The 27,720-nt window shown below is 41.3% G+C and overlaps 1 protein-coding gene across 4 annotated transcripts in view; it reads right to left on the bottom strand.

Moving 5' to 3' along the window:
* The window catches only part of cv-c (crossveinless c), a 96,535-nt gene that overhangs the window by 46,595 nt on the left and 22,220 nt on the right, over positions 1-27,720 (bottom strand). For 3 of the 4 annotated variants that reach the window (XM_017147009.3, XM_017147008.3, XM_070216730.1), the window contains exon 3: positions 19,735-19,779. The gene's annotated coding sequence lies outside the window, so the exon portion shown is untranslated. Of the gene's footprint in view, positions 1-6,020; positions 6,042-19,734; positions 19,780-27,720 lie in introns of those variants that run through there. The other variant, XM_017147010.3, reaches the window with a different exon arrangement.

Below are 27,720 nucleotides of genomic sequence, written 5' to 3' on the forward strand. Positions count from 1 at the left end.
TTTAATTGCCAGCCGCTTTTTGCGCAACACTTTCCACGGGCACCACTTCTAAGTGACCGCCAAAATGTTGAGCTGCTGTTTTGCCGGCAGAAAGCCGGCTGTCGATGCATGATTAACTGCCCGTGCGGAGCAGCAAGCTGCAAACTGCATTTAATTGCATTCGCTGCATTCGCGATATTTGGCCGCAGGGCAACTCGACAGCAGGTAGCCAAAATCTTGCAGATCTCACAGATCCCAGAGTTCCCAAGTGCCGTTTGCCGCCCACCGAAGTGCAGCTAGCCAGCCACACGCTGATTAATTTGTTGTGGCAGCCAGCACACTGAGAATAATGATTACGTTCTATATTAATATTAAGTTCTAAAAAAACTGACCAAAAATTGCAGAGAGGTTTTAAGATATTTGTTCAAAGGGAATAACCTTAACATTTTTTACAAAACCTTAAGATAACTTTTATATAAAATATATATTTATTCTCTAGGACAGCCACAATTTTTTTTGAGTATTTATATTACCCAATATATACTTGTATATTTTTCTATATTATTCTATTTAAAGTTTTAATACTTTTTAAAATCTTATTATTTTTGAAGCCTGCAATAAAATATTGTCAAATTAAGTTATGATCTATTTATTTTCTTGGATTTTCTAAAATACTTTGCTCTAAAATTTTCTCTCGGTGAGCCTGCGCAGAAGGCATTTGCATTTGGGCTGGTTGCGAACTCGACTAACTGCTACCTTATTGGCCAGCGGCGTTGACCTTCTGCGCTGGCCCCGGCTAAAAGCTTTTCGCCGTGAAAGTTTGCCTCGGAAATTCCTTTCCTTTCACCACATTGCCGCAAAAGCGTCGCCCCTTTTTGAGGGGGGCGTGGCCGGGCCTGTCAAACGTTTGGCAAATTAATTTCAATTGTCTAATGCACACACACGCCGCTTATCTTTCACTTTATCTATTGTTGCGGCCGAGTGAAAATAAATTAACAATAAATAATTTTAATTATTTCATGAAGATGTCAAATTACACACGCCCTCGCCAAAAAGCCAGGCTCGCCACTTGGTTTTTTTTTTTATCTATTTTTTTCCCCATTTTTAAGCCTGGGACCGCAACTTGGCTTGATCTTTGCCACTTACGGACGGCTTTTGTGGCGGCTTGTGGCACAGCTGCGCGCTCTTTGTATTTATGATTATTTTCCATTTTATTTTATTTATTAAATTTGTGTGTTTGCCAAAGCCCCTGGCCGCGGGCACTTTTCGGGCAGCTCTAATAGGATTTGTTGCCAAATCGTAGGAGCTGTCCGCGTCGCTGACGTCCGACGTCATACAATTAAGCCCCCCTAACGGGTCAGGCCCCTAGTTAAATTTCTCTCACTGTTCAGCCCTATTTTTTTGGTTTTAATAGACAAGGAAGGGATAATTTTTTAAGTCTAAGTAATAAACTGCTAAATTTTTGAAAAGCTTTGCTCATATCTAATATTTATATCATACTTTTTTCCCTGAGCTTGGGGCATCGCATTAATTTCCATGGAAAGTATAAAAGAAGCTGCCAGCATCTGGGCTACCAACGATTTGTCAAATATGTTTCGGGCCATTAAACCAGTGGGATATGTTGCATTAGGAGTAAATCATATGGACTGAAGATCAGGTGTAGTCGAGAAATACCCTTTATCTTGGAAAAAGTTGAGAGATGATTTGAGAGATAGCCCAATGATCCCCACTTTTTCGTGATCCCTTATCTCCAAGCTAATATACCCCTGATGCAGTAATCCGGGGCACACATATGTGTGTATAAAAAACGATCGTAAAACGACGAACGACATCGGAAAACATAAATTTAAAATATGCCACAGCGATGACTCTGGCTGTTGCCCCTTTTTTTCTCATCTGCGTAATAAATCCGAATGCGGCGTGGATATAAACCATGCTTTATTTGTGTTATTGTGATTTATGGGCTTGCACATGCCGTGCTCTTTTGGAGTATGAAATTAATATTGAAAAGCTACTAAATCCAGACTTGTGCATAAATTAAAAGTTAAGTAGGTAGGCTGTTGTATCCCGCCCCGACTATTTTTGTAATCCACAACAAAGACTGAGAAACAGCTCACAAAACCGAAACAAAACAGCCAACATTTCTCGGCTTCTGGGGCGATTTTCTCGCATGTTTAACTCGTGATTTATGGGCATCAACAGCCCGGCGAATAAACACAAAATTTTTGCACATTTGCATTGCAATTTCAATGCATTTGACATCGTAAATATTTGCCAATGCATTAACTCGCCCCGCGATATATAAATAAATCCATATGCGCATGCGTGGCACGTAGTCGGTTCGATTGGCGATTTATTTATGAAGTCTAGACCCCTGATTTGGCGTACTTATAATTAGCATTCGGCCAAACCGAGCTATATATAGGTAGTGCCGCATAACGGTAGCCCGAGTTCTCTGAACCGGCGACTATATGTATATGAATCTAGTTATATATGTGGTACTGACCGCTGGCGACTGCCAGCTTAGCTAATTGAGGCCCGGCCGAGGCTTAATGTCAGCCAGTCCGTCACTTTAGCAGGGGCCAGCGAGCCATTGAGCCGGCTGGCAATCGATCAATCAGCCAATCAATAAGTCAATCATATGCACGGGCAATCGGCAGAGTGCATACAAATTGCCGCAATTGTCTATGGCATGGCTTCTCATAAGTGCATTACCAGCCATTGGAGTGGGAAAGTTTCGCTTTTCGTCGCCGATTGCTGTGAAGCAGCACATTCGATGGATTTAAATACGCATTCGTTTTGATGCCCGAGCCCAAGATCGGAGGAAAGTTTTCGGCCCAGGGCCAGGCAATCAAGGCGACATTAGCGCTCTGCCGATGGCTTTGCCAACCGAAGATAGAGATCCACTGGGAGAAAATAGATATCCTTTAGCTTAGTTTTTGAAGCCATTTTGGGTACATTTAATGGTTTTCATTATCCGAAAATAACTTTATTTGCTTGAATTAGATACTTCACAATTCAAAGTTCGTAAACATCATGAAAATAAAATTCCTACACGTTTTAAAAGTTTTTTCCCCATTTTAAATCTAACAAGCGTCGGAAATAATTTGATATTTAAATAAGTTCAACTAAATTTTTTATAATTTTTAAGATCTTCATAGGGTGCTTTTTTTGCTTACACAAAAGCAAAAAAAATGAATTAATTTTTAAAATTGAAACACATTTGAAATTCAAACTGGTCTTTTCAGAACACTTTGTTTACACTTGTAGCGTATAAAATTTATATGCCACATATCATACATTGATCATCGTTTCATGTCAATATTTTTTTGGGTGCATTAGGAAATTAGTATGGCATCGCAGTCGATGTTTTTCGATGTGCATCCAAAGCTGGGGCTAAAGATAGAGCTAGTGCCAACCGGTCAGCCCGATTGCCTCGTACGGAGTCTATTAATGTTGCCCATTAACCTTTTAACCCCCTATTGCCAGACTGCAATGCGTGGTAATGACTCTCTTTCTCCGCTTTGTCTTTTGACTGTTTTTAGCCTCTTCACGCAAAAATGCGCAGAAGCTAAACTCTTTGTTTTTCGGCATTTTTTTTGCCTACCACTTGGCCATTTATTATTTGGCCAGTGCGCACTGCTTCCAGCCGAATTTGTTGCCAATTTGTAGCGCCACGAAGTTTGTCGTTCGTTCGGTTCGTCCAATTAATTTCCGCATTTCCCAGACAAACTTGGCAATTAATTTCAGCAGTTTGCATTTCTTCAACCTTGTTGGCCTGACCTTTTGGCTCAAGTGATTCACGCCAACGCCACACGTCAGCTTTTGGCTTTGGCATCGGTTTCAGTTTTAAGTTTTCAGTTTTGGCTTGGCCTAACGAGAATGGCCCGGCATCCTTTTTCCTTTTTTCTGTCTTTTTTTTCGGTTCCCTCTAAGTCGGCAATTAATCAAAGCGCCTTTGGCCACGACGGACAAATCCTTTTGTATGCACTCGCATTCGCTCGTATGTGGCGTATATGGCTAACGACTGACATCGCAAATGGCTAAAATGACAGCGGGCCGTGGTCGCGTCATGAGTCAGCCGATGGGCAACGGTAACATGGCCAATGCGTTTGCATCTTGCCTCTTTTTGGGCGGCTTCTCTCCTCCCACTCCCACTCCGGCCATCCGACTCCTGCCACCCCACTAACTTGGCTGACTGACAGACTCCGCTGACAGGCGATGCCAAAGGCCACAAAACGCAGGCCGGAGTGAAGTGATGGCTTTTTATTGAAATTAACTTGGTTGCCTATTTGTATATCCCGCTGAGTGCATAATAAGTTTGTCAAAAATTAAACAAACATGCTGGATAAATGCTAGGGAACTGGGTCCTTGCCCACTGGGGCTCTTAATATTTTTTAGGCGTAATAATTAAATGATGGTATAATGATTTAGGATTAGTGAATTTTTCAAATATTTCTTTAAATAATACGAAAATTATTTAGTCTCAAACTGACCTTATAAACAAATGATCATGTTCAGATCTTTATATTATGATCTTTGTATTCCCCCACTATTTTCTAGATTGTAAATAAAAAATCTAATTCACCATACAGCCTGCTTGATTTTCAAAACCCGAAATGCGCCCGGCAGCGTTTTGATTTCTCGATTCGAGTTCCAGTTTCAGGGACAAGGACAAGGACGCCTTGTGCAAATACTCGACTTGGCAAAATGTTTGCCGCGGCAATAATTGGCGGCATTATTGACGCTTTCCGATAGCCACTCAGCACTCAGTACTCAATGCGATTAGTTTGCGATCGAGGTGCCCGCCCCACCTGCAGCTGCTTCGATTGAACTTCAAATCGAAAAATTCAATTGTTGGCCGTGCGTGGTCGGGGTCTCTTTGGCAAAGGCCAAGTTAATGAAAATATCATTACAGTTTAGCCCAGAGCGTAACAATGAGCGCGGCCAGTAAAAACCGGGGCTTGGCTGGTTTATTGACACATGAAATATGATCGCTTCTTGTTATAGGGAGTGTGTGTATTTTGGTTTCCTTTTTTCTCTTATTTTATTTTGTCTGAGGTGCGTGCCAAGCGAGCATTATTCAAGCAGCGCTCAGCGAGTCGAAAAGCTTTGCGCGTGCGCGTCAAAAACGTCCAAGTTCCCTTCTCTCCCGCCAAAAAAAGAGACTCAACTCAACCAAAGATTAAGCGCAAAAGTGCGCAATCTTTGCACACAGCTCTGAGCGGCAGGCAAACTGCTGTCAATTTGACAAATGCGCCGGGCTCAGCGATTGTGACAGTTTTAGCGAAGCCGTAATTAAGCATGCGCGCACATGCATAAATAGCATAAATATTAAGCAAAAACAAAGCCAATTCACCCAAATGCACTCCTCTCGGCTGCCAGCAGGATGACAAATTGCCCGGCTGTTGCGCCGTTGGAATTTGCTTATCGCGTTTGCATTTGGTAATTAAAATAATGCACAGAAAGGTGTCAAGGACTTTCGACGCCGGGTGAATTTTAAAGAGTGGGCTTTTGGCAGCACGAAACAGCAGGTGGTGGCACGTTTGAGTCGGGCATGCGGGTCGCCACGGTGCGTATGCGCAATGTTGACGGTAATAAAGGCGTTTTAACTGCTTAAATATAATGGTGACTCGAAATAAAAAATTGCAAGTTGGAAGAGACTTGTTTATAGTTAAAAGGATAGTTCGTGAATTCCTTCAATATTATTCTAATTAATTTATTTTACTATTCTTCAAACAAAACGCTTTACTGTGACCTACAATTTAAAAAACATAAATATTTCCAAGCTGACAATTGGAACAGCCTTGGATTTATCTGGTTCCCTCATTAAGAATATCCGTAATTTTTGCTAACCCCCAATTATCCGACTGGCAATTATTTTTCAAACCTTGTCGCCGAAATGATCTTGTTAGTATAACAGTAATGAACCAACCGAAGCGAAGCCCAGCCCTGTTCGAGTAGCTCACCGACAATAAATGTCAACATTTAGGCACGTTCAGCTGGATTCCTATTTGTGTACTATATATATTCATACTCACACCACCGGGCACGTATCTAAGCACGCGATCTGCACCGCAAAAGGCAAAACGGTTCAACATATTTGCATAATTTACCTGCAAAGAAACAACAGACACATAAATTATTTTATATTTCGCTGGCAAAAAGCAAAGGCTTTTTAAAACAAATCGCATGGTAATAATATTTAAAGTGCTGGCCACACCTCTTGCAATAAATTGTATACATTTTGCCGTCGCACACATAATAATTAAATGCACTAAAAAATGAATTAAATGCAAGGCATCGATGAACTGCCACGAGATGCGGAATCGAAAACGAAATCGAAATCGAGAGACGACGTCTGCACTGCCGGCAACTTCATTGATAAATAAACGGGAAAAATGCTTTTTCCCGAATAAAAATCGAAAAAAGAAAAGATACAAAAACCCACCCGAAAAATCTGAAATATATGTACGCCCTATGGCGGGGCAGCTTGCTGCACGATGCTTCCTGCACAATATGCAACAATTTGTTGCACGTCCGGATGTTTACAACAAAATAAACAACATATCGCGCATGCATTCAATTCACATCAATATCAAAATCGGATTCGAATTTGAATTCGCATTTGACTGCATGGATAACTCGTTACGGTTTTGTTTACACAGCCCGATCAAAGTCGCCAGTGGATTTATTATATAATCACTGGCAGACCCGGCCATAATTGGGCGCAATCAATCAGTCGATGGGTGATTGCTGATCCGATCGATTGAACCCGATGAGCCGCTAATCTGCCAGTTGACCCACATCCCACATCCAGAGCGGAGTCGAATAGCTTCTCTGAGTAACTTTGAGTACCCACCCAGTAGGCAGTGCAGGTGAATGCACCCGCTTTTTTTTGTTTACTAATGATCGCCACAATGCAGTACCGCTAGAAGCATTTTCCCGAGTGCCTCGATCTGTTTGAAGAGCCGTAATTGTTCTCTAAATTATTGGGCGAATGGTCTTCGGAGGGCTTGTCGCCAGCGATGTCTGTCTGCCTGTTTGTGGCTTTTTATGTCTGTCTGCGGCTTTGGGGTCGTCATAATGAGGTGCCAAACGTAAATATGAACAAGAGATTTTTCCACATGCCCGACACATTTTCGTGCTCCCCCTTTTGACAGCGACAAATGCTGGGTTCTTTGATGAGATTTTGGAAATCTCAATCCCCCAAGGTGTTCAACACACTCGGAAAAATTTTAAATAACCTTTTGGAAAAATATTTGAAATACTGCGAAACCGGATTCACATCGTAAAAAGTAAAGTTATCATATTGACATGTTTTTTAGAAGGCAAATTTAAATGTTATTAATTTTTAGATTAGGGAAAAAAACGTTATGTTGATAATAATAAAGTAAATAAACTAAAGTATTAATATCACATTTTTTCTATTCTTTGTTAATTTGTTACCACATAAACCCTTGTGTGTTCCCAGTGAGCCGCCTAGGTAATGCAATGTGGTTAACCCTCTGAGGCCGTTACTCATTCTTGTCTCTATCGCCGCGCAAAAAAACAAACACAGCTGCTGGGCCCATTGAAGCTCACAATTGTTTAGACACAGTTGCCCCAAAAAAGAAAAAAAAATGAAAAACGAAACTGAAACAATTTACAATAAATATGGGATGGGAAAAACATTTGGCATGACTGAAAATTGGGGACGCCTCAATGCTCAGTGATCAGTGCTCCCAATACCCAATTTGTTTATTCCATTTGATCTTTTTCTGATCGAAATTTGTTGTTTTTGGGCAAAAGCGCAGTCTGCTGATAGAATTGTAACAACTGTCGCGGCATAAATAAAGCTATTATGATTTATGCCGACCAGACGATTACGAAACTCGTTAGAATGCCGCAGCCACGGGCCAATGGAAAAGAAGGCAGACTGTGGATTATTTGCATGTCTAGCGCCAATAATTCTAAGGCGTGCGCTCTGATGATACTCCAAGTGGTTGGCGGCACCACCGCTGCTGCTCTGCACCACCACCTTGCTGCCCGCCTGCACCACCGCTCAGATTTCGACGTTTTGATATGGCGTGAGGCTATATTGGCAATCTTCTGTGGGCCCATCCATCGGCTCTGATTGTGAATGTGCGTGGAATTGTTAGTATCTGCGATTGCAATTGCAATTAAAAGAAAGCAGGTATCGCGGGGATTTCGGGGGGCTTTTCCTTCTCGAGAGGACAGGCAAACGTATACGTGCATACCAGCTGCAAATGCAATCTGCGAGCATGGCTTTTGTGCATGTAAGCGGCACTTCTTATAAGCATCGCTTATCAAGCTGCACCGCCTTGTAGAGGCCGTTGTAGCTGCAGCGGTTGTTGCTGTTGTCATTGGCAGATGCAACATTCGATTGGCAAGAGGCAGCACGCAGAAATTAAAAAGGTATAGGTATATGAAAAGAAAGAGCTGATTCGGTAACCGAAATTGGAAATACCCTTAAAGGATTCTAGAGAAATAGATGTGATTATATTTTGTATGTATGTTCTTGATCAGCATCACTAAACGAGTCGATCTAGCCATTTCCGTCTGTTAGTCTTATTTCCGTTTCAATCTATATAAGTCGCAACCAGCCTGATCGGACAACTATATCATATAGCTTCCATAGGAAGGATCGAACAAAAAATGAAAAAATAAAACTTCGATGTTTTTTCACATAATTCTTTATACTCCTGGGAATATTTCTTTCTAAATACTTCTGCATTTGAATTCAGAGGAACGATCTGAAATTTAATGGGAAATTGTAGTTCCGTTGGTTTTTATTGTATTCTCTTCTACTCTACGACTATATTTTATAACCGCCATAATGCCATTTATGTCAATATTAATGTTTAGTAGTTAGCTTCCTTTCCTGTTTTTATTGATTTTTTTCTGATAAATTGCATAATATTTTTTATTATTTTATAATCCAAATAGTAAACTTCTGAGCCAAGAACGGATACCCCTGGCCAGGCTGTGAGTGAAAACCAACGCACGCCCAGGCCCAGCAAGTGAAAATCAGAGTGAGTCATGTAGTTGTAGACTCTGACTCAAACGGCGAACGAGAACGGCCCACAGACAAAAGCCTCATTAGGCGGGGTCTCTAGATCTACAGCGATGGTCGATGGTCTGGAGGGTCGGGACTTGGGACTCGGGACTGGAGACTCGGGTCTGCGATCGTTTCAATTTCAGTTTCAGCGTTGGCGTTGAAAGCGCGTCGAGCACTCCTCTTTAACTACATAGTTACAGTCATTGCAGGATCCGCACGATCATCATTATCGTCATCATCATGTTGCGCCCATAAAGCGAATTATGCCATTTGCGTAAATTATTGTCAAGTGGCCCCGGCACACTAAATCATAGAGATGCCAGGCTCCTGATGCCTGTTGCCCCATACTGGCGATGTTTTTCACGCCAATCAAATGGTTATGGCCATGGCTCTCTTACTCCAGGGAAGAAGTGAAATCAAGAGTTCAGCGGAGGTGACCCACAAAATGTGGTTAACGATATCTCTCCGAAATTCATATTTATTTTTGCCATGGCCTATTAAAATATACAACTTTATAACTTGTTCCACTTTTGGCATGCCTCGTGTTCTCGGGACGCAGCAGCGGTGGCTCCTCCGAACTTTCTTATTAAGAATTATATATGCAGCCGTAATGAAAAGCCATAAAAAATGATACTTATAAGAGGAGCTCGTCGCTGCTCTCCCTATTGCACATTTGCCATATGCATATGCAGAGCTCGGCGAAAGAATTTGACCCAGAAATGGAAGTTGCAGTTGCAGTAACGCGGAAGTGGTTCTTTTTTTACTGCCGAATGCTGCGGCTTCTGATGCCGAACATCTCGGCTGCCTTTCAGCGGGTATAAATAAGTTTAATGACTCAATTTGTAATGAGAAATGTGGGCTGTTTGTTTGCCCTGATCGCCCGAAGATTGCACTCGTAAGCTCCACTTGCGGGCTTTGCAATAATTCTGCTTAAATTGAAGGCATCGCGCTGCTGTGTTGGTTTTAATCAAAGGACCATTCAGAGGCGGCCATTCGGTTCCACTTAAATTTAAATAAATTACATAATTTAACGTTTCTTTGCACCCCGAGAAGGAGAGTTCTTTGTTCTGGCCTGAAAAAAATGCCCAAAATTATGCAAATTCATTTCGATTCCCTGGCGTTGACATCACCCTTAAAAACAGGTTCATAAATTGCGTAGCATTAATTTGAAATTCCCCTCTGTTTAAGTTTTATTTGCCTTATTCGGTAGGTACAGCGAAATCCACTTGATTGCAAATTGTAATACAAACACAAGCCGAATTCTTTTACTTTTAACGGCGAAAAATTGTACAAAAATTTATGACAGTAGTGTCAATGGGCCGTAGCACATAAATGCTGTTAATTAACATTTATTGTTTGCTGATACTACACAATACAAAAAATACGAAAAATAAAAAATATGAGAAATAGCTAAGAGAACAACAAAAGGGGCCTTTCTGGTCATAAAACGGCATTCAATTTGCTGGCCATAAAATTTTATGAAGGTTTGTATATTTTTTCGCATTGTTTGCTATTGAAATTGGAACTCGAGCGAGTTAGTCAGTCGTGGGCGATTTGCTAGGAGTGATGTTAGGCACTAAAAGATTTGCCTTATGAAATGCAAAGTGGAAACAAAGAAGTTGGGGCTGAAACTATTTTTCCGTTCAGCTGATAAGTGGAGCGACTCTGGCCGCTCTAATCAGTAAAATAAAGTCTGGCGACTGGTAATTAACCCAGTGCATTTCTGACCGCATACAAATTTTTATTTTTATGGCTCACAGAACCATTTAAAGGACTGACAAACCAAATTGATATGATTGGGGCAATGGATGATGGTATGCCTGGGCCTTTGTCTTTGTCTTGTAAACAAACTAATTAAAACTGACACTGACGGCGGATGGCGGATGACAATTTACGCAGCTGTCTGGGAAAAGAAGGGAGTGCTAAGCTGGCTTTCCTCCCTTTGTTGCCGATTGCCTAATTGAAATGTTGCACGCACAATTGCCCGGGCTCTGACTCCAGTGGCTGCACTTCAAAGATGCGACATTCAAATGGGAGTTGAAATAAAAATAAAAATGGAAATGCAATTCAAGCAATTATTATTTAAATTAGCGGCAACAAATTGGCAAATGAGGCATCGGCAACATGTTGCCAACAGCTGTTGCTGGCAACACATGTTGGCCACATTTTCCAACCAAAATATAAGCGAAAAACAACAGAAATAAGACGAGGAAAAACCAGCAGCAGCCAAGTTATGACTCTAACATGGCAAATGCAAAAATGCCAACAATTTGTGTGGACACACACCTAGATGCTAAAATGATGATTACGGTGGTGCTGTGGTGCTAGGGAGATGTGGTGCTGCTGACAACGACGACAGTCAGTCTGGCAAGACATGCGAAACGTGGGCAAATAATTATACATGGATACCCGACCAGCTAGATGTGGTTTTGCTATTTTTTCCACTTCAGTACCAGCGATCTGGCTGCCATTGTAATTGTCGTCTATTTGGTGTTGGCTTTTAGCGTAAATGCAAAGCCAAAGCAACAATAACAGCAGCCGATCATGCTTAACCCATTGTAAAACATACCTTACTTTGTAGGTCCCGAAATTGCTCTTACGAATTTTGAATTTTACTATACATTTACATTACTAAACGTTAACAAGAATTTTTATTTTCAAATTATTTTTTCTTTTTCTCCTAATTAAATATTTTTATAAATAATAATACAAGTTCGTACCTCAAATAAATCATATTTCTATTAAAAATCATTACCTTAATTAAAGAATTTTTACAGGCAAACTCGGAAGTTTCTTCCTTATTAAAATTTTACTCATCATTATTATCTAACTTTTTTCAATTAATAATCAAGAAATAATTTTATCTAGTGCCTTAAGTCTGTAGCGTGTTACTTAAAAGTCTCATATGCATGCAGGGGGTTAACTGAAAATTGTTACACATTTTTGTTATTGTTGTTGGCCCCGAGCTGCCTGCCGAGCTGAACCGGTGACAATCATAATTTTTCATAACTTAACCGGTTTTTATGTTTTGCTTGTTTAGCGCTAGCGGCAGTTTGCCAGCATTTATGCGGGAACCAAGTATTCGGCGCAGTGTGTGCGCTGCACATGCGCAGTAATGTGCGCACAAGTGTCGTCGGCGTTGGCGTCTCTGAGTTTTGGCCAAGTCCGCTGAGTGGGCTCAAGCGGCAGGGGGCTTCAGGGGTTCAGGGTTCAGGAACGACGTCGTGCTCATTGCACAAAAGAATAATGTGGCATGTGCTCGGCCTGTAATTACCTTGCCTCTCCGAGTGCCAAAGCCGGATTGTGTTGGTGTCTTGAGAACTGGCTCTCGTAATTAGCCGTATTTTTACTTATTATACCCGTTACTCGTAGAGTAAAAGGGTATATTAGATTCGTGCAAAAGTATGTAACAGGTAGAAGGAAGCGTTTCCGACCCTATAAACTATATATATTCTTGATCGGGATCACTAGCCGAGTCGAACTAGCCATGTCCGTCTGTCCGTCTGTCTGTCCGTCTGTCTGTCTGTCTGTCTGTCTGTCTGTCTGTCTGTCTGTCTGTCTGTCTGTATGAACGCTGAGATCTCGGAAACTATAAAAGCTAGAAGATTGACATTTTGCATGCAGATTCTAGGAGTTCCTACGCAGCGCAAGTTTGTTTCAAAACGGTGCCACACCCCCTATAACGCCCACAATCGCTTATATACGATTTTAAAAATTTCAATATTTTGGAAAACTAAAAATGCAGTTTTATTGTGTTTATCAATACCTATCGAAATGTAGAAGAAAGTTTTTAAATCGGACCATTCGTTAAAAAGTTACGGCGGATCTCTTTCGCACTTCCTTTAGCTGAGTAACGGGTATCTGATAGTCGGGGCACCCGACTATAGCGTTCTCTCTTGTTTTTGGTTTTGTTTTGTTTCTGCTGCTCGCAATGAAGGCCCTTGGGCCAAGGTATTATTATTATTTTCTGCTTTGCATAAGGCAAGAGATTTATGGCTATAAAGCGAGATTTCTTGAATATCAAGGTTGGGCCTATCAAAATTGAAATGATTTAGGTCCCGTAATCAAAACTATTGTATTGAAAAAACTTTATATTTTAAAAAATTTGTGAGTTTTCTAAAAAAAAAAAAGGATCATAAATTTATGCGATTAAGAAATGGCAGAATGAGTTTGACATTTTGAGAGCATGTTTCAGTTACAAAGTAAAAAGCCATTTCAATTCGTTTTATCTGCGGCTGCTTTTAGCATCAGTAATTCTCTTGGCTTGGCATTTAGGCAGTTGTTGTTTCTTTTTTCTGCTTTTTTTCTGTCTTTTTTGGACATCTGTGAAATGTAGACGGCGCAGAGCAGTCTATAATTTTCAAACATTCAAGTGCCCATCACCAGACTGGCAGACCCATTTTTCTTGGAGGCTGTCTTGTGAAAGGAAGTTTGCGGCTGCTTAGCCGTTTTCTACATTACATTGCCAAAATGCCGAGCAACTTGACCAGCAAAAGTAGCAAGCAAAAGTAGCAGGCAAAAGTAGGCAAAGGCGGCAGCAACATCAGCAGAAACAACAGGCAGCGGCAGCAACATGAAAAACTATTGCAGCTGCAATTACTCGCACTTCAAAATGCCAACATTTTGCACAAAGAGAATTTTTCGCTGTTGTTTTCCCTGAGCAGCAGCAGCAGCAGTAACAGCAACAACAAAAGCCCAATGTGGCAACATCAATCATTTTGCATTTGCATGCAACAGACAGTAGCCCAACAACAACAACAACAACAGCAGCAGGAGCAACAACACAGTGGGAACGGCAAAAATGAGGCATAAATTAGCTGGAGGCTTTGTGTTAAGTTTAAATATTGCACTTGCCTCCGCAGCTCCCCTATTTCGTCCACGAATGCACTTTGTGGTCTGCTTAGCTTCATGGGGAGTAAAAGTGTAAAACTGTTTCCCCGAACTCCTTTGTTGAGCTGACTTCATTCTAAAGATACCCACTGCACTTTCGCTGCCATACAGTTGCAATCCGTTTGGCGTATTTTATTACCAACATAGCCATGACTCATGACTCACGACTCGCAAAACCCAATCCACGATGCGTTGTCATCTCGGCTCCTCATAATTGTTATTGGTTTTTTTTACGGTGTTTGCCCCAAAGGTATTTCCCACTCACCCACACGGAAATTTAGCAGAGGACCATTTAGGGCAATTCTCGGAGACTGGCACCCCATAGACCGATCGTCCACATACATTCTGACTCAGTTCCAGAATCGGTCGTAAAACCGCTATTTGTTTGAGCAAGTGACTAAGAAATACTACCAAGAACTAAAGGATTAGCGATGGTTTAGAGCTGAACTATAAAAAAAGGGTTATGATAAAACTTTTTTTGGAAATTGGGTTTTTAGTTGAAGCAGGCTAAATTTCTTTTCCTTATGAGTGTTCCTTCTTCTAGCTTTATTTCTCATTATTTTTAAGAACATTTTTTCAAAACGAATTACATTTTTAACCCATTTTTCATTGAAACCTTAACTAATTTATATTTTTCTAAATATTTTTGTATTTTATCTCACGCCTTGCTTTAAAATCTAAAAACATATTACTAATTTCTTTCAACAACTTCCCTTTTTAGACGTGTAAGAATTATAATTCTAATAGCTTGGACACCGTAGAAAGAAATCCTTTTCGCCTGTTCGTGTTAACCGCATAAAAGACGCTGACATAACATTTCGCAGGCGAATGATTTATGCTAAATCCGAACGGAAAATCGCATAAACGGACAGGCTTATCTCAATGAGCTGCTGCCAATGGCCATGGGGGCCAGCTGAGGAGCCACCGCCGGAGTCCCGGACTTTTGGCCACATATATGCGTGCAGCCACGCAGAAAACAGCAGACAACAGAAAAAAAGCAGACAAAACAACACAAGCGGCGATATTGATAGGCGCAATTAATTATACGCGCCTCACACTGACAGTAAGCGTTTTGCTTTGGTGGCACCGTCGCTCTATCCCCCTCTCTCTCCTTCTATCTCCCTCTGTCTCTTTCACTCTCGCCTCTCCTTCTCACTCTTTCCCGATCGGACGTCGGTTGCCGCGTATCAATGACCAAATGACATATTAGCCTTCGTCTTAGTGTAAAAAGCCGCGATAACTTTGGCAGACGCACACGCAATGTGCCTCCAAGAAAGCAACAACCAAAAACATCTATACAAAAACAAAAAAAGAAGGAAAAAATAACCCAACAACGACGACAACTTAGAATCTAATCGTTTATTGAACTCCCAAGTCAAACCAGAAATCGAACATAATACGCATACGCAGCGTGCGCCGCTCCATGAAAACGATTGAAGTCTACGATTTTCGGTAAACTGGAGCAGACAGTGTCCAACTGTGTCGCTCTGCTGGCCCGCTGGCGGCGTTGAGAGCTGGAAATTACGACCCCAGTCCCCCTTTCGATCCGATCCGATTCGATCCCATCCACCACCCCCCACAGGGCTCTAGATTTCGATTAGGAGGCCAGCAACTACAGTGTGGGAAAATCTGACTAATGACTAATCTGAATACCGTATTAATTAGTTTCAGAATGTAAAGCTTTTAGTACTATAATAAGTATTTATTAAGTTAAAGGGATTCTTATCCCAGAAATAAAGAATTGATATACAAAGTATTGGAACTACATAACTACTACATTGGAACAACTGAACTAATTTAATGTTAGGATGTGCATTATTTGGATAATTTTATTTTTACCCTAACTTTAGGAACGTTTTATTTATGCTAATTTATTTACTTGTTATTTTATTTAATTACAACCCTTTTTTTCGGTGTAAACGGTGTATGCATATGGATTATGCTGGGGAGTAGGAAGTTGATGTGCACGTTTCGTTGAAATATGAGTAGCTAAGTGACTTTATCACGGTGGCCCCGAACCAAACCAAACCAACCCGTAACAAACCAAACAGAGTAGAAGAGAAGTGTAGAGACTGGCGCCATTGATTTCCATTGCATTCATTCCCATGAACTTGGAGTGAATGCAACTCCCACGCTTTAAAGTAGCTCGTTTGGGATATTTGTCACGTCTTTGTTGCGGCTTTGAATGGTCGCTTTCCTAGAGGAAAGTCGCTTCAATTTCATAGGTCCAATTCAGCCCTATTCTGTTCTTTTCCCTTGAAAGTTTATTTACGAGCACAAGGCGTGTGGTGTCTGCCTGGAATTCTGATGGCTCGGGAGTAGAAAGGGGTAAACGAGTCAAAACTTAAACTAATAGTCTTCATTTGAAATGTATTTAATATAAGGGGATTTCTTTATTTTTTGATAAACTTTTTTTGAAACTGCAATCCCAAGTTGCACAGCAATTTCGACATTATTTAATAAGCATGAGGGCGTAGCCGGCAGCTTAACTGCTTAAAAAACTAACAAAAATCGAAGGCAAATTGTCAGTTACTACTGTGTAATCAGCCGAACAATAGCAACAATCATGGCCCGGCAATGCTTTCAGCTTTCAACTCTCCACTGATTTGCTAAACAATTACGAGTGCACTCAGTGAGTACGGGCCGAATACAACAAATAGGTTGTACAAGCACTTTAGATAAGAATCTTAATAGAATTGCCAGGCGAAATGCAATCCAAACACAGCTACAGATACAGATACAAAGGCAGGGAAGAGAGCTGCGACCTAATGATATTTATCAGCAATTCGTACAATTTCCATGAGGGCATCATCATATTTACAAGTTAATATTTACGCTAACAAGATTTGCCCGGCCCCACAACTAAGTTGCTGATCTAGCCACAGGCTCAATCTCTTCTGTTCAGTTCTGTTCTCCTCTCTGGGTTCTTTTATTCGGTATCCGGGATCTGGGATTCGTATTCCCCGTTCCGTTGCCCCGCACAAAAGGATCGCAATGGCACTCGGCCCGGCAGATGGAGACACTTAGATATCGGGGGAGGGCGACATGAGTAGACAAGCAGAATGCTTGTTAAAGCGCACAACATGCAGATTTCATTAAAGATATCGCCGGATGGAACTGCAGTCGCTGAAGGGAGCCACTTTGCATGTGGCAGCCGGAGAGCAAAAACTGAGCGACACTGCGAGAAAGTCTTACTTTTGGAGATTGGAATAAAGTTAGAGAAAATATAAATCCGCATGGTAAATTTCTTTTAAAATTGACACCACAGAGTATCGAATTGATCATCGTTTCATATCAAGTTTCTTTTGGGTGTAGGAAGGTAATTAAAAATATTTCAAATATTATTCCAAGATTGTTCTAGACACTGACATACTATTATTCGCAGTGCAAGGAATCAACCGCAAACAGTGATTTCAGCGGATGTTGTTGTTGATGCAAATGTGGTGCAATATGCCTCACTGCAGATGGCGAATTTCTGACGCGAAAGTGAAGAGCAATTCGCCGGCTGGCAAGGAGTTCCTTGCTGGCAGCTTCTAATGAAAGTCTCGTAGACCAACTGGCCAACCAACTGACTGACTGACTGTCTGGCCCGGCTGACTGTGGCCTAATAGCTGCGGTAATAAAATGGCAATTGAGTGCCTTTATGGCCGTGTCCCATCATCCTGGCCTGGTCCACAGCCGTGGGGCATCCTTTTATGCCCCGTGGTATGGAAGCCCCATAAAAATACTTGTTTACGCATGTACCAACAACTCTATACTCTATGGCCAGAGCAACTGAATCCCGGCTTGATAATTCTGCGGTTTCTGTTTCGGTTTTCCTTTTTGGCAGATCGCTTTTAGGGCTCATCTCGCGCCCGGAATTGTTTATGCTTATTGTGGGCATAAGTTTGTGCTATTTTATAGTTTTATCGGTTACACATGTCGAATGCAATTTGACGTTGGGCGGGCCCAGTTTACGTTTATTGATTTTAAGTGTGAGTTTATGCGGTGCCCAGCGCGGATAAAAGTGGATACCATAAAATAATGCTCGGCCCTTTCGGATTCGTTCGGCATGTCAACTTCATAAGCAGCGCACACGAATTAACGCTAGGCACTATATGGATCCCTGCCGCGATCGGTAATGAATCGGGGGTCTGGGGCTGGGGGCTGGTTAGCTCTGCATTCTGAAGAGCAGAGCAACCATAACCCAAACAAATCAGAAGATTAAAGCAGATCTTGGCCATCAAGGCACTTGTTTGGATTGGCTTTATGGTAAACTGCTGAGGAGATGAACAACAGCACAACAGGCACTTTAGAAGCCCTTTGAGTTGCAATTTAGGCATAATCAGGCTGTTAAAACCAGCTTGATTGTTGATCAACGTGCACTTGGAAAAAAGGTTAAAGAATAATCTATAAAAATCATTTAATGTCTCTGACTAATATTAAATGAATCTTTAGTTTGGTATTAAACTATTATTTAATCATGTCTGCTTATACAGCAATTATTTAAATGGCTTTATATAGGCAATAAGTTCATTTGTAAACAACACTAACATAAACCCTAAATAAATAAAAATACATAGACTACTTAAGCTTGTGTAAAGGTATTTAACCGCAAGTTAAAAAATATATTCCTATTTTAATTTTCGATAGAAAGCCTCGTGCAATTCGATTTTAAAGTGTGGCTATCTCAGATGGATTTCAGTAAAGACTCCATGACGAACCAATTTAAATCAGTAGGGGTTTGAGTGCGGTTTTCGAGGTGGATCGCACAATGACTGGCTTTTGTGACTCACTAACTCTGCGTATGCGTAATATTTTATAGCAGCTTTGCTGTTTTTTCTGCACTTACTCTCGTTCCTTTTTCCAAACTGACGATTTCCGTTCTACCTGGGCCAAAGCGAACGTCTTATCTCTCTTTGTTTACCTTTATGGCTTTTCCAAAGTATTAGTTATCGGAAATGTCGTCGCTGTTCGATTTGTTCGCGTTTCTCCTCCTTCTACTTTTTGGCGCAACCCGTTTAGATATATTAATGCGAATTCGATTTGGAAATGTTTGACTTTGATTTGAGTCACTGGCACTTCACGAGAATCTTTTATTGCCCGAAAGAGAATTATGCAGAAATCGTGCGAGCGCTTATTGAAATGCAAACAGTTGGGGAGCAACAGCAACAGAAGCGACATGACATGGCAGTACATATTTGCATGAGAATTAGAAACAAGAAACAAGAAACGCTGAAAATCTGACTTTGGAGTTTTGCGCTGGCGCAGAAATCTTGTTCGGCATGGGGCGGCCATATAGAGTCGGTGGGGCATACCGAAAATAACTCGGCATACGGCAACATCACATCGGCAACAGCAGCAGCAACAGCACACGAGCAACCTCAAACTGGCCCAGCAGCAACAGCAACACAAATGGCAACATTAGCGCAAATTTCAACGGGGCACAATTTGAATTTGAATTTTGTTTTTGTGCGACACTCACAAACACGTTTTCTGTATATATTTATTTTGTTTCGGTTTTGTGGGCCTTTTATAATATATATATATATAGAAAAAGCCAAGCCGGAGACACAACAACAAAAAAGAATTCCCCAATGACTCCAAAAAAAAACATGTGTTGATTAACATAAATGATTTCTGTGCGGCTCAAAAGCCTGTTCGTCTGCCATTTGTAAAATGTAAAAGCATTTTTGGAAATCTTTATTGCTGGTCGGTGTCAAAACGTAAATAGCAGCTGGCAAATATTTATTGACTTAATTGGCATATTTGCTCGCCGCTGCGAAAGTTTTGCTTTTGAGTTAATTAAGAAATTTGTTACATACCTTTTTGGCTGCAATTTTCATGCAAAATGTCCCGGAGACTCCAAACTGCAAAGAGAAAGCCAAAAGGAAAAAATAAGGTTAGTTTATTTGTCAACTAATCAAGGCAATCGTTTCGTTTCGATATTTGGGCTTTTGTTCAGCCCAAAGAAAATATTGGCACGCACCGCGCTATATGCTAATTTGGAGCTGTATCTTTCGCATGATAAATGCCTCGACTAAATGCATAAATTTAAGCCAGGTTAAGCAAACAGCTGAGCAGCCGAAAGCAGGTAGTTTTTCAAAGGTGGCTAGGCCAGTTTCGTTTGCCCAGCTGGACACTAAATTAACAAAAAAAGCAAACTCAACTCAAGTCTGGGCCATAAACCAAACGCAAATCGATAATGCAATGCGGCATAAATTAGCGGGTGACGAGATGAAGATGCACAGGAAACAAATAAGATACTATGTTATTTACAATGATCCCAAAGTCCATAAAGAGATAGTTCTAAGATTTATTCTAAGCCATGGCCGTTGTGTCTGCTTTATCAAACAAAAACACCTCTTAACGAGGTAAGAAACTAGTGACGATCGCACCTTTAACATACAAAAGGTCTGATATCAACATTTGTGACGAAAAATTTTTACACTTGTCATAAAATACAGTTTCTAAAATGTTCTTATTGCAACAGTTCCAAAGATCACTTTTACATTTTCCCCACTCTTTCTATTTTTATGATTTTGTTTTTTAACTATTCGAATGGGTAAATTTTAAACGTAATAAAAAACATTTTAAGCAATTAAAAAGTACTGATATCCAGGGTTTTTTCTCTGTGTGCCGGGCTGAAGAACTGGCCAAATATGTTCAGGAAGTACAAGGCCAAGACGAGTGACGTTGATTGCAAAATGTCTCATATAACTTGCAGAACAGCTTGCACAATTTTCCAAACAACAAACCCCGTGCGAGGCATCTTCGTTTTCGTTTTTCCATTTTACCATCCTGCCTGCCTTTGCAATTCAATCAGCTGACATACGTAGCCTCCTGGCCAACGGAACGGAACCAGACGTCATTTGGAATACAAATCGCCCGATGTGGCACATCAGGTTTCGCCATGGTCGTCACTCAAACCAGTAGAATTTCTAAACTGGTTGAGCGACACAAAAGGCCGAGAGCTGAGCTGAGCTGAGCTGGTGGCTAGTGCTCAGTGCGAACAATGCATCTCGAATCGCATACTAAATGTATAACAAATTCCGGTAGGTGCGGAGCTGTTTTTACTTTCAAATGCCTGGCATATTTAGCCCAGCTTTTGACTCTGGCCAATTTGCGTGTGTTAATTGAGACTAACTGCCCCAGTAGACGGCGGCCCTAGTGCTTTGATTAATTATAGACAGGCCGTCATAATTTACGACTGTTGGCTTTGCTCTGCCAAGTTGCATGACAGAATGCAATGCAATATGCAATAAGAAAAGATAAAAAAAGATACATTGGGGAAATGTTACACAATATCGCGCATCTGAAAATGAAAGCCGCCTCTCTCGAGGCTGCTGTGTTTTTCTAACCCACAAAAAACGAGCGATGTGAAAGAAAGCAAGCCACTCGAAGAGTTGACAAATCATCGCCAGATTTACTTTTCAAGAATTAATCCCGCAGATCTGCAGACTCATGGCCTAATCAAAAGTAAGAGTTACCGAGTTCATCAGCAATGAAAATAACACAAAACGGGCGCCGAATTAACCCATATTTTGCCAAGAGATGATCGCGAGTTTAGCTCAAGAGAGCTTGCGTGCCCAGAGCCTATTGATCGAACAGCAAATGGCAGTTGCAACTACTGACACACCTTTGGCCATAAAAATGGAAAAAATAAAAACAAAAAAAATATATATAGGCAGGCAGGGGTATATAAAAACCGAAGCCGACTTGCAACTGTTGCAATAATGAGCAACTGCCAAAAGGGAGATAAGGCTGTGTGGGTGCCACCGAACCACCGAGCCACCTGCATTTTCCATTTTCATTTTCCATTTGATGCCGCTTGATTCGCAATTTGAAAGCCTGCCAATCAGCTGGCAAACAATGAACAACTGCAGACTCCGCGAGCCCAGCGTGCGACTGCCAAAATATTGCATTGTGTGCACACGATTTCGTTATGCATTTCAAATGCAAATTGGTTTTGAAAGGTAATTGATCCCCGGGCTCTGCGCGCCACCCAATGACAGAATAATTCTCCGATTTCGATTGCGACTTTCAAATGCAGCGACGGGAAATACGAATACGAATACGATTGGGTGAAACAAAAAGCCCAGATCGACCGAAAAATAAAAGAGACCCACAAAAGATTTGTGAACTGATTTCGTATGCTGCCAGCGAGCACAACGAAATCATGGAAATTAAATAAACTCCGCACGATCCCTGGCACATTTATAACTTTGAACTTGACAGCCGCTGACTAGATGCCACTAAAATATTCCAAGGCATATATGTACAGTCGGACCTCCCTAGTGGTGGAAACTTTGGGGCTTAGAACAGATTTTTAAATAAATAATACTTAGGATCACAGAAACTGAAGGACTAAAGGTTACATTTTAGATTTTTTGGAATTAGCTGTTCTATTCCAATACTCTTAAATCCCAATTACTTCACCAAAACTCCAGATTACTTACGCCTCACTGTACATAAAATCCCATAGCTAGTTCTATCCGACTTTCTTTGATATGACAGCGTTAATTGAATTTCATTTTCATTCAGCTTTTGGGCGAGCCGCATAGCTCTAATCGGGCTGAATGGTTCATTGGCCGTGCAGGGAGGCGTTACAAATTAACCCAGTTATTTATGATTATTTCGTTTTGAATTTGGGTATTAAAAATGATTTAGCCGCCTTAGCAATTGGTGCGCTCGAATGCGTTCTGGAGATGCAACTGCTGCCGCTGCCAGATCTTGTAAATTGCATAATCGCCCAGCTGGCCAAGTAGAGATCTTCTAGCCGGGGCTATCTTCTAAACTAAAACGTGTTCCCAGCCGACTGCTCCATTTTTAGCCCCTCATCCACCCCGTTTCGAGTCGTAATTGCCATGGCAATTTGCAATTGTGCGGCTCTGGTTCTGGCAGATTGATGCCTTAGTTTGATAATGGCCAACGTCGAGGCATGCAATTTTAACGGTTGCTCGGTGTCAGAAGGAAAGCAGAGATGTTCAGATCGTCGGTCTTTCGGAGATGATAATTCCCGGTAGCCGAAAACAAAGGGCAACAAACTGGGGAACTGCAACTGTGTCAAGTGAGTCACACGAAGACAAAGATGATCCCGATTCTTATTCTTTTCCCCCATCAAAAAATCATCAGTCACGTGCTCTCTTAGCCATCTTCTTTAGTTATCTTTTTTTGTAAGCCAGCGCTCTATTGTCTGAATTGGGGGCCGAGGAAAAAATGCATTTAAAAAACGATACAGGTGACAGAAAATTAGCAAAAACAAAGTGTTATGTGCGACAGCTGAAAGAGCGACAATTAGGCGCATTTTGTGTGTGTTTCGTATTTTTTGTGTGTTTCTTGTGTGCGCTGTCTGTCTGCCAGTTTGTGGCTATTGCATTGAATTCCCCCAAAACCGAAAATTGTGCAATAACAATTTGCGCTGCACAAAAATGAGCGAGCAGCTTGGCCAGCAAAAAAATAAAGGAAACCAAAACAACAACAAAATCGGAAAACTGAGACAAGTTGCGTGGTAGCTTTTGTTGTTATGCCACACGGCTACAAAATAATATTAATATTATCAATTTTTTTAAAGGATTTTTAGAGAGAGTCACTTACATTCGTTAGTTATATTAATTGGAAAAGTATACCAAGCTGCAATGACTTTTTAATCCTTATTATAAATTATTCATTTAAATTCCAGTCTCCCCTTTTCTTCAAGTGTACATGCATTGTGGTTGGGGGTGTGGTGCTGCAATTGTTTCGGCCTGGGCATAATATTTGAGACATCGTAAATGTTTCACACAGTTCATTAAGCGAAACAAATAAATAAATAGAGTTTAATTGTGCAATCGTCGATGGAAATTGTCAACGCCGGCAATGCAATCCAGCCATAAATGGACAAAAGCAATAACAGTTTGGCTGGGAGCTCGGTCGAGATGGGCGGGGGTGTTAATAGGCCCCTAAGCCTAATGAAGGTTAATGGACGGCAGCATGGGACGGCATGAAAACGTGAAATTACCAAAACGCAGTGGAAAATTGTCAAAAACTGTTTCATTACTCGAAGAGTTGGGGGCATAAATCATGCAAAATGTACAGTTAATAAAACGATCGAATTTCATTAATTGTAAATTAAGCCCGTAACCAAAAACGCACATGAGAAAGAGACAGCGCCAACGGGGTGAGAGTGGGTGAGCGATAGTTTGGTGGAGGAGGGGGGTTTTTGAAATGGTTTCCAGTTGTTTTTCCCTGGCTTTAACTTGGCCTGGGGTTTTTCTTCTGGGGACGAGCCACGACAACCACGCGGAAAATGTGCGACAAGGCGACGACGACTCTGCGATGGCGACAACTGCATGCCAAGGAAAAGCTGCTGCGGCTGCCACCGATACAGAAACAGAAACAGACTTGGGTTGGGATGATGATGATCGCTGCGGCATGGGCTTCCACAGGCAGAAAAATACTCAGAAAATGTACAAGCAAAATATTTAGAGCACAAGGAAACAAAGTTCCATCTTGCATTTAAAAATTTATCTTGATACAAGCAATATTATTGGTTTTCTTCGCGAATAGAGTACGATCAAATAATCCGCGAATTCTTTAGGACAATTGAATCGCGAATGGTGAAAATAGTCACATAAGTGATATATTGCTTCATTCTAAAGTTTATCTTATCTTATTTATTATCGTATTGTAAACGACTTCTAAGATCTTTCAACTTAATCGAAAGTTATCAGATGCATAAAAAACTTTTTGTCCTGCTTACACAAAAAGGTTGTACAAAAAAAGAAAATTTTATCATTCCAAGATATTTCTAAATATATTTAAATCCGATTTTTTCCCAGTGCATTGGTGCTGATCGGTGCGTGGTGCGTGGTGGCTTGTGTGGTGCTGCTGTGGTGCAGCTGAGCCGGCATTGTTGATTGGTGGCTGCAGTTGGCTGGCGACGTTAATTTCACTTTAACAAACATTTCGCTTGTCTGCCGCCGAGACCGCAAATGCCAAAGCAGACTTTTGCGGCCTGTGTGACAGATCATATAGAAATGTGTTGCATTTCTAATCAAAACGATCGATCAAACGGTAGTTTTGTGTTTGCGTTTGCGTTTCATTGCGAGATTGAGCTTGAGTTGAAATCGGAGTTTGAGTTTCGAGTCGTATTCCCCGTATGAGTTATGTATCAGCATTATAGGCGCACATATGGCGCTGGTTTGTTTGTCTAACCGTCTGTCTGTCTGTCTGCCTATCTATCTATCTGTATATCTTTCTGACAGACCCGCCCCTTTCCCCTTTTTTCTCCATGTGTATTCGATTTGTCTGTCTGTCTGACTGTCTGGTTGGTTGTGCGAATGCCTCAGTTGACACACGATACTCTGCTTTAATAACGGTGGCCTGCATCTGTGTTTGCGTTTGTCAGCCATTCGATGCGATTTGATCGATCGCTGCTGAAAACATAATTTGGTCGGCGGCGGGTCTTTTAAGGAAATGCAATGCCCAAACAAAAAGTCTCAATTACACAGGCCGTGTGGAAAGGCATAGGGGCCCTATTACTGCATTATGCCTAATGGCCCAGCTAATAGCCTTCATCCCTGGCCTTATGGCCCTGTGTCTATACTAATGCCAGGCCCCCATTCGTAACCCTTAACCTTTTGCAGCCGCAGCAGCCCCTCCGTTCGGCAACAACCTTGAAACCTATGCTATAAACAATCAAAAACCCATTAACGCCTGCTCCAAAACCTTTTAGAGGGACCTTGCCGGCCCGATGTTGTTTTACGAGTATTTACCAACATCAGTACCATGAGGCTGCACATTTTCTCAAGAACTATCACAGCCACTAGGAAAATTAAACAATCTACATAGAGCCACATTTGAACACTTGGCGTCGGAATAATAGCTATGTAAATTAGATAATTAGATAGTTTCAAAAGATTTTAAAATATCTCTTTTGTGTTCTTCTCTCATTATAAGATAAATTCAATTTAAATTCTAATAAGGATTAAAAAACAGTCACTTATCTGGGTATTATATAGATTAAAGGGGTACCAAATGTGCCCCTATATTTGCGACCGTTGCTGTATGTTTAGATGCAGCATCAGTGGAAGTAGATGCAATGATCCTTCACCCCCACAGCAGCTAGAACTCCCCTTCCTTTGGACCCTCGGCTCGAATAGAGAAACAACGTTTTGTATCTTTACATTTCTAAGAAGCATTTAATGCCCAAGCGGGCATTGCGTGCTGCAGTCTGCGTTGCAGATACAGATACAGAAAGAGATTCAGATACAGATGCCGATGTGCTGCTGGGGAGCCTTCACGTAATTCCGACTTTGAATCTTTGAATCTGCCTGGGTGCCACAAGTGTGACTATTAAATTGGCGGCGGTAATTTGAAGTTGTTGCTGTTTTCCCCGCACTTTTCGCCATGGGCTCGGTTTTTTTAGTCTGGCTGTGGGACCACACAACCAATTCTGTGGGATCGCCGCTTTGGGTTTGTTTGCTTTTCCTTTGCTTTTGCTTTGCCTTTGCCATTGCTTTTTTGTCTTTACTTAAATTAACCCTCTTGTGTGTGCGTGCGTGTGTCTTTCTGTCTGTGGGGCATTATGCAACCGCTGATCAGTCGTTGCGGCACATATGAAAAGCGAGTCTGAGACTCTCTCACTCCGTTCTCGTACAATTGCATTTTTATGACGAATTTTAATGCCCCCAAAAACGGACAACGGGGCACTCTCCCAGCAGAGAGGAAAAACCATCACCATATTTATGTAGGTCATTAATTAGGGAGCTAACGAGTTCAAGATTCTTGAATGTCTGACCTATAAAACCAATATTTAAAAACATAAAATTTCCATGTTATAAAATTCTAATGAATTGAAAATAAGTTTTTAAGGAATATTAAATAAATATCAAATAAGTTTATTTGATGTGCTTTGATAAAATGCACAAAAATAATAAAAGTGCTTATTATATAAGTGCAATTTTAAAGATTTAATCCTTTAAAATAATTAACCTATTAATATTTAATTTTTTTTGCAAATGATGTATTTATTTAATAAGCTGAAAATGATAATGAAAATTTTCTTTTTGTGTATATTGACTGGGCCACCCAGAGTTTAATTGCCGATCGCGATGGGTAATTAAAATCGGCATTGCGGCTATAGCCTCACACAATCGGATCGCACAGGCCATCGGCTGCCGTTGCAGAATCGCGAGGGAAATCTGATTAGCGACCTACGCGCGACATTTGCAGAATTATGGCGGCATTTTCTGGGCTGTCAGTCCGGCGAGGCGAACTGACCAGTCGGTCGGGCGTTGCCCACACGCTCCGCCGGCGGCTGTCAGAATGGTTTAAGTTTAAGGAGTCGGCTGACTGCCGCCCATCTGGCAGGCAGACAGGCAACTGGCCATCGGGTGACAAATCAATAGTCCAGAACGTAGGCAGAGCCCCAGGATCAGAAGCAGACTCCTCTGACTTCAGGCTTCAGACTCCCAGCTCCCAGCTCCAGATTCCGAACCCCATCGAGTGTAGGCATTAAATATGCTGCTGACACTCGGATATCTGTCCCCCGGTAATCAGCTATAAAGCATATCTCTCGCTCACTGCCCAACTCGGCTGCCAGTTGATATTGCGACATGATCGAGAATCTCCACTGGGGCGTGGGCTTTGCAGCTTTGCAGCTAATTAAACGGCTTGGCTGTCATGGCTCCACACCAGCAAAAGAAAAAAATAAGGTAGAAAAACTGAAGAAAAAACCCAACTGAAAACCAGAAAAATATGAGACAACGACAAGCGTTTTGTAATGTACCAAGTTTGATGAGTTCAAAGACCGAACGTAAAAATACAAA

The sequence above is a fragment of the Drosophila takahashii genome, chromosome 3R (assembly GCF_030179915.1).
Source record: "Drosophila takahashii strain IR98-3 E-12201 chromosome 3R, DtakHiC1v2, whole genome shotgun sequence".
Lineage (NCBI taxonomy): Eukaryota > Metazoa > Arthropoda > Insecta > Diptera > Drosophilidae > Drosophila > Drosophila takahashii.